The sequence below is a fragment of the Dipodomys spectabilis genome, unplaced genomic scaffold, assembly GCF_019054845.1.
Source record: "Dipodomys spectabilis isolate Male_0828 unplaced genomic scaffold, ASM1905484v1 ptg000098l, whole genome shotgun sequence".
Lineage (NCBI taxonomy): Eukaryota > Metazoa > Chordata > Mammalia > Rodentia > Heteromyidae > Dipodomys > Dipodomys spectabilis.
This window is the reverse complement of record NW_024870775.1, coordinates 7,139,834-7,147,419: the sequence shown is the minus strand read 5'-3', so window position 1 is coordinate 7,147,419 and position 7,586 is coordinate 7,139,834. Positions and strand designations below refer to the sequence as shown.

Genomic DNA, 7,586 nt, shown 5'->3' with positions numbered 1-7,586 from the left:
GCATTATCTATCCATCTACCAACAGTTTTAACTCTGTAAGAGAAAAATATCCAATCAATATTGAACAAATGAACTACACACTCAAAAGAAAAAATAAAATATTGCAATTGGCTGTTAGTTGTATGAAAAACTATTCAACATTTTTACTCAACAAGAAAATGCAAAGCAAAACTGCAATCAGAATGGCCATTATCAAGAATACAGAATATAGGGCTGGGAAGGTGGCTCAGTGGTAGAGCGCATGCCTTGCATGCATGCCCTGGGTTTGATTCCTCAGCACCACATAAGCAAAAAGAAAAAAAGCCGGAAGTGGCGCTGTGGCTCAAATGGTAGAGCAGAGCGCTAGCCTTGAGCTGAAGAGCTGAGGGACAGTGTACAGGCTCAGAGTTCAGGCCCCACAACTGGACCCCCCCCCAAAAAAAAAAGAAAAAAAAGGAATACAGAATATAAATTGGGCACTGGTAGCTCACATCAGTAATTCCACTTTCTCAGGAGGCTGAGATTGAGGATTGTGGCTCAAAGCCAGTCAGGTAGGAAAATCCAAGACTCATCTCCAATTAATCACTAAAATGCCAAAAGTAGCACTCTGACTCAAGTGGTAGAACACTAACTAGTGGTTGAGCAATAAAAAAAGCTCAGGAACAGTACCTAGGCCTGAATTCAAAATTGCAAAAAAAAAAAAAAAAAATCCAGCATCTCCAAACTGAAAAAAAAATTCCAATCCTGCCCTCTTACTGAGTTCATAGTATTCAAACAATCAATGTTTAGACTGAATAAAGAAGTTCTCAGGATCCTAAAGAAGACTAGGGGGAAAAACAATCAAATTTAGACTGTTTATTTCTGCTACAAAAAAAACTTAGTGTAAGTTGGGCACCCGTGGCTCACCTGTAATGCTAATTCCTCAGAAGGCTGAGATCTGAGGGTTGCTGTTGGAATCCAGCCAAGGCAAAAAGTGGTCCTGTGGCTCCAGTGTAGAGTGCCCCACCTGTAGTAAAAGAAGAATCCAGGCCTGAGATCAAGGCCTACGATGGTGCTTGTTTTCTATTCTTGTGAATCAACTGTGGTTTAAACATGAAGATTCTGCAAAATTCTGTTTGCTCTTAGCAAAAGTTTTGTGTCTTGAGTTTTGTCATGTATTTTATTTGGTGGAACTTTTTTCCCAACACTGACCATATGGTTCTATCATATAATGGGCAATGGTTCTATCATACAATTCCACTGAAATGCCAAAAATCTGAAGACTGATTTTCATTTTTTAAACCCCAAGTGCTCCTTAAAACTTTTGTGCATGAGTGTTTGGTGGGGACTTGATTGAACATGTTCACAATAACCTCATTTTAAAGCATAAAATCTGTCATCATCATTTTAAAAAACGTCTTTTCTATAAAATTAACATGTTTCTGCCTTGAATATTGCTATTTTGGGTACTAATCTGAAATCATTTGCTTTTTTTTTTTGGTCGGTCGTGGGGCTTGAACTCTGGCCTTGGGCATTATCACTATGCTCTTCAGCTCAAGGCGAGTGCTCTACTGCTTGAGCCACAGCACCGCTTCCGGTTTTCTAGTGGTTTATTGGAGGTAAGAGTCTCATGGACTTTCCTGCTCGGGCTGGCTTTGAACCGTGATCTTCAGATGTCAGCCTCCTGAGTAGCTAGGATTACAGGTGTGAGCCATCAGTGCCCGGCATCATTTGCTTTTTGAGTACAACTGTAAGCATTATCTTTGCTGCTTATGACCAGCAGCCATGTGAGGAATGTAAACCTTGTGTCAAAGGAGTTAATTATCAAGTGTGCTGTTTGTTAGAACAAAAATCTTTATCAATAGAGGCAGTAAAAGGAATGAGACTCAGCCCAGCTCCTAGCCAGCTGTGATAGAAAAAACTGTATCCTTCTTTTTAACCTTGGTAGTCAATTATACTTAGAATGTGAGCCCAATTCCTTGACAAGAGAAAAGGACAGTTTGGACTGGGAGAAATACCTGGAGATCTATACTGCCTAAGCAGCCTTACTGTAGATGGAGTAAAGTTAGAAAAGTTGGTAAAGTTGGTATGTAATGGAATTGGCTGTATTTAAATAAGGTCAACATTAATACACTGATGTAAAACCACATTTGATTCTTTATGTCCATCCATAACATAATTGTTTGTGTATTATTCTGTTTGTGAAGTTTTAATGAAAATTAGGTAGTAACTAAACCAAAGTTCACTTAAATATTTTTTATGCCAAGGTTTTTCAAACAAACACTTTTTAATTTAATGCTATTTTTCACTGTCTAATATCAGTTTCTCAAGTATGTATGTTGCCTTGGATACAACAATGGTTTCAATATTAATTGGTATTTTAAAGTGCTATATTAAGCTAAAAATTAATTGGATTATTTAACAACTATTGAGTTTTATCATTACAGATTTTAACCTCTGTAACATTTAGTCAGACCCACAATGGGATAATTAACTCTTGCAAGTATTTATTGGTCAAACTAAACTTCTATTCTTAATCAGTACCAGATAAGCCCTGCCTAAAAACAATTTCTATTGATCTTCCTGCTTAATTGAAGTAAGGGGACTATTGACAAAGACTCATTTGATTTGTGGTTCGAAGTCAGCCTGGGCAGAAAATCTTTGTGAGGTTATTATCTCTAATTAACCAGAAAAATCCTGGAAGTGGTACTGTGGCTCAAAGTGATACAGTGCTACATAGGCTTGAACAAGAGTATAGGGAGAGTGCACAGGCCCTGAGCTCAAACCCTACAACTGCCAAAAGAGATGCCAACCAGGACAAGCCATTATGGCAATGAGCACCTAGCCCCCACCACCAGCCCCTACCCCCAGACAAAGCTAGACCTGTAGTAAGAGGGGATAATGTCACATCCTAAATGGAGTCAGTTTGCGCTTGCCCTTTCCAAACTAACCAGAGCCAGGAAATCAAAAGAAAATAGTTAATAAGCATGCCTATCTAATGTCTATACTTGTCTACCTTCTAACTGAACAGGAACTTACATTCTTGCTATTGTTACTATTTACAGGAAATGATCAAGTCCTCTTACTGGGCCCTTAGCCACTCCAATTCAGCCCTAGATTTTGACTCATTATTCTTAACCAGTCCACCATGCTCTCCCCTATCCAGGCACCAGAAACCCTGGGCATTCCCTTCCTGCCCCTAGTCTAACATGGAAATTCCTCCTTCCGTGTAATGGGCTACAACCTGACTTATCCTTCAAATGGAACTTTCTGGCTTGTGCCCAGGGTGTATTCTCTTATGGTATTCATGCCAGCCTGCCTGCAACCTTGTCAGCCTTTTGCCTGATCTCAACCAAACGCATGAACATTTTGGTGGATGATGGGAATCACTCCAATGGATATCCTAGTGCCATTCCCCTCATTGTGATCCCCCTGGCTGGCCCTTCACCTGGGACCTTTAACAGTTATCCTCTTACTCTTCCTTCTTGGATTCTGGTTTCTTAACCTTGTTTCAAAAGTTTCTCTTTAACAGGATAACAGCACTCACTCAGGACACTATCTGGGAGCAAGTCAAAATCATCCTATTACTGCAGGTGACTAGAGGCTTCACTTACACTGCTCTGCCCAGAGCAAACCTAGACCATGAAGACCGCAGCCTCAGTGACTGCTCAATACCCACATATCAGCAGGAAGTTGCCAGAAAAGCTCACCATGTCCCTCAACTTTTTATATCCCTTCAGGGTGTCAAATGATTGGAATATACTTTGTTTTCATGACTCCATGTTGCTCCCATGGCCCACTGATCACCCACCCTTGGGAACTCCTCCTTGATCCTATCTGAGAGTGAAGGATGGTCTTTATCTGAAAGTGCAGGACAGCCAGCAACAAAATAATATTCCTACCACAAAAGACAAAGTAGGATGTTTACACCATAAAATTCCAAATCCCATGTATGCATGGATATGCCTAGCATAGGCAGGACAATCTGATTTAACCTGGCTTTAAACATTCCATTATGGACCAATTCTGTAGGGAATTCTGAGTCCAAGCTGTGAGATCAGGAAAAGGTTAAGAGACTGAACAGAATTGACCCTGAGAAGGTCAAACCTTCAAGGCAAATGGATGTAGATTTATTTGAACATTAAACAGCTTGAGACCTTGGATATGGGAGTCAGTTATCACTATACTCTGCCTCCACCTACAGTCACCTCCCCTATACTGAACTCAAATAACCTCTGTCTCCTTTCCCAGATCCCAAAAAAGCTTTAACTCCAACCCCACCCCTGGCACATCCTCTGATCCCATGGGAAGATTGCTTCACCTCACTGTTATGCAAGGAACAGTCCTTGCCTGTGGAAGATTGATTAGGGCCTGTTTCCTTCCTTTCTTCTCCATTTTCCTAACACTTGCAATAGGTTCAAAAAGTAAAGTACCTAGTTGGGCACTGGTGGCTCATGTCTGCAATCCTAGTGACACAGGAGGCTGAGATCTGAAGATCAGAGTTTGAAGTCAGCCTGAGCAAGAAAATACATGTGACTCTTAGCAATACTCTAATAATGGCTACATGACCAAAATTAACCTATGTGCTCAGTGCACATTAAAAAATTGTCATGGTTTTCATCACAGAGATAGAAAAGCCAACCCTAAAGTCCACATGGAAGCACAATAGACCTCAAATATTTAAAGCAATACCAAGCAAAAAAGACAACACCAGAAATATCACAATATTATACATCAAATGACACTAAAGAGCCGTAGTACCAAAAACAGCATGGTACTGGCATAAGAGCAGATATCTAGACCAATGGAATAGAAATCCAGAAATACCACACAGCCACAACAAATTATAACCATGAGTAATAGGCTATTTTTTCTCCAACATATGTTTTTGGAAAGTTTGCCAAATTTTGCCTTGTAAGGCTAAAAGGTGCAGTTGCATTTTGTTTCATCTACATCCTTGCCAGTATTGGTGTTTCAATTGGGTGATGGTGGTGGTGGTGGTGGTGGTGCAAATCCTGGTGCTTGTATTCAGGGCCTAAGTACTGTCCCTGAGGTTTTTTGCTCAAGGTGATAATCTACCAATTGAGCCACAGCTTCACTTCCAGTGTTTTTAGTTTTTGTTTTTGCGGGGGGGGGGGGGGGGGTTACTTGGAGATCAGGGTCTTGTGGACTTTCCTGCTTATGCTAACTTTGAATTGTGAACCTCAAATCTCAGCCTCCTGAGTAACTAGGATTATAAGTGTGAGCCACAGGATCCTGGCTCTTTTCTGTATAACTTTACACATTTTGCACTGATCATGGAGGAAATAGGTCTGTGATCTTTCATTGCTGTCCTGTTCAGTGGTTTGTTATGGTTTTTTGCTTATATGGACCCCATTATGCAGTGAGTTGGACATGACACCATTGTTGTGAAGTTGTTGTGGTGGATGTGACACTTTGCAGTCTCCTGGCTTTGCCACTGAAGTGACACTCTCTAGATGGCTGTCCTGTCTCTTGCACAATCCCACATCCTTTGCTATGTTCTAATGAGCCCTGTGCACCTGTAATTGTTAAAAAGCTTTCTGTATGTATAGATTAGAATGTGCATGAATGGTGAGCATTCAGAATGGATCTCTTTCCACTAACTGTTGATGCAGGGGCATAGGATCACTGTGTGTGTGTGGAGGGGGGTAAAGTTGGGGAATGATACACTGGATGACCCCTGAAGGATAGTTTAAAAGTCCTCAGATGGAAAATGAATTTGGTCTACTCCTGCTTGAAGACCAGACTGTGTAGTTACATGATCTTGAGCAGGACCACTGTCATGTTTCAGAATAATGAGAAGAGGCCAAAATTGTACCAGCGACTGAAAATCCCATGGGTCTACAGGGCAAATGGACTGAAGTGAGACAGAAGCCAGTGGTAGCTATGGGAAGAAGGGTGTTGTGTTAACAATGTGGAAGCAATTAGATTTTCTCCTATGGATTGTGGGAACCATTTGAGCAATATTTTAAACAAAAGAACAGGGTGGTGTGTCCAAAACACTTGTGTGCTATTTTGCAACTACAATGGGTGTATTCTAGAAGTTTCATGAAGAAATATGAATAATATAAGGTTAAGCAACCTGAGAAGTTATGCAAGAAGTTCTTCCTGATCAGAGCAAGCATGCCTGCGTACTCCTTACAACCACAAGATCTGACTCCACCAAGTCTCTCTCCATCCTCTGTTCCTAATCTCTACAGCAAGAATTACGATCACAGAATTACTTGTCTCATGGAGTTGTGGTAAGGATCCATTAAGAAAGATCTGAGAGCCGGGTGCTGGTGGCTCATGCCTGTAATCCTAGCTACTCAGGAGGCTGACATCTGAGAACTGCAATTCAAAGCCAGCCGGGGCAGGAAAGACCGTGAGACTCTTATCTCCAATAAACCACCAGAAAACCGGAAGTGGCGCTGTAGCTCAAGTGGTAGAGCGCTCGCCTCGAGCTAAAGAGCTGAGGGACAGCACCCAGGCCCAGAGTTCAAGCCTTATGACCGACAAAAAATAAAATAAAATAAAAATAAAAAATAAAAGAAAGATCTGAGAAGATGAGCACAGGTGTCTCATGCTTATAACCCTAGCTATTCAGGAAGCTGGGATCTGAGGATGAAAATTCAAAGCCAGACTAGGAAGTAAAGTCCATGAGACTCTTACCTCCAATGAACCAGCAAAAATCTAGAAGTGGAGCTGTGGCACAAGTGATAAAGTGCTAGCTTTGAAGGATAAACAGCTTAGGGACAGCATTCAGACCCTGAATTCAAGCCCAGTGTAAGCATTATGCCCAGCTTTGGTCCTCAGCTCCACCCAGATCTGAGCTTCTCCCAACCCTCGAGTTCCCACCATACAACTCCTTCTGTCTTCCCAGACTTACCTGAGTACCCACCTACCTCACTTCCTGCCCCCAGACCCTCCTGTTACCTGGATAGTGAAGGGTGCCATGTGCTCCCTCTTGGGGTAAATATGGCTCCTCTAATAAACCTTATAATAATCTTTCTCCTGTGCCTGCCTGCCTCTGCATGGACCCCCTGGGATGGATGTGAAGGATCCTTCATTGGTGGCCCCGTACAGGATAGGTTTCCTGGTGGATTTTCTCCTCCCTCCACTTCAGATGGGAGTTGGAACAGCTGCCCTGGGACCTAGCCTAAGGTCCTACTCTCCTGTCACCAGAGGACCACCAAGGTAAGTTTCTCCTGACCCAGCGCTCTACCTGCTGCCCATCCAACACTGGCTAATTAAGTCTTAACCAAATAAGTGAAGAGTCTAAGGTTTAGATTTCACTGTGCAAGCTCCATTTCTCTATTGGAGGACCTCAAGCCCCCCACCTAATAAAACTTGGCCAAGTATCTAAGCCAATGGCTTCTGTGGCAAGGGACGCCATAGCCGAGGGACACCATGGAGAAAAGTGATAGCATTTCCCACTGGCTGTTTCCCACTTTTTGAGCCAAATTGCACTGCCAAGGATGCTCCACTTAAGCTTTTGGTTCCAAATCACTTAGCATGGAAAGGACACAACTAAATTTCTTTGCATTAAGGCCTCCTGGGCCTTGGTGGGCTCCTGAGCCCCCATCAGAGTAAAATTTGGCCCCAAATTTAAGACTCCACTTCTGCAA

At 42.2% G+C, this 7,586-nt stretch overlaps 1 protein-coding gene; it reads left to right on the top strand.

Moving 5' to 3' along the window:
• Nucleotides 1-7,586, top strand: part of LOC122113684 (cytochrome P450 3A9-like) — a 123,625-nt gene that overhangs the window by 49,971 nt on the left and 66,068 nt on the right.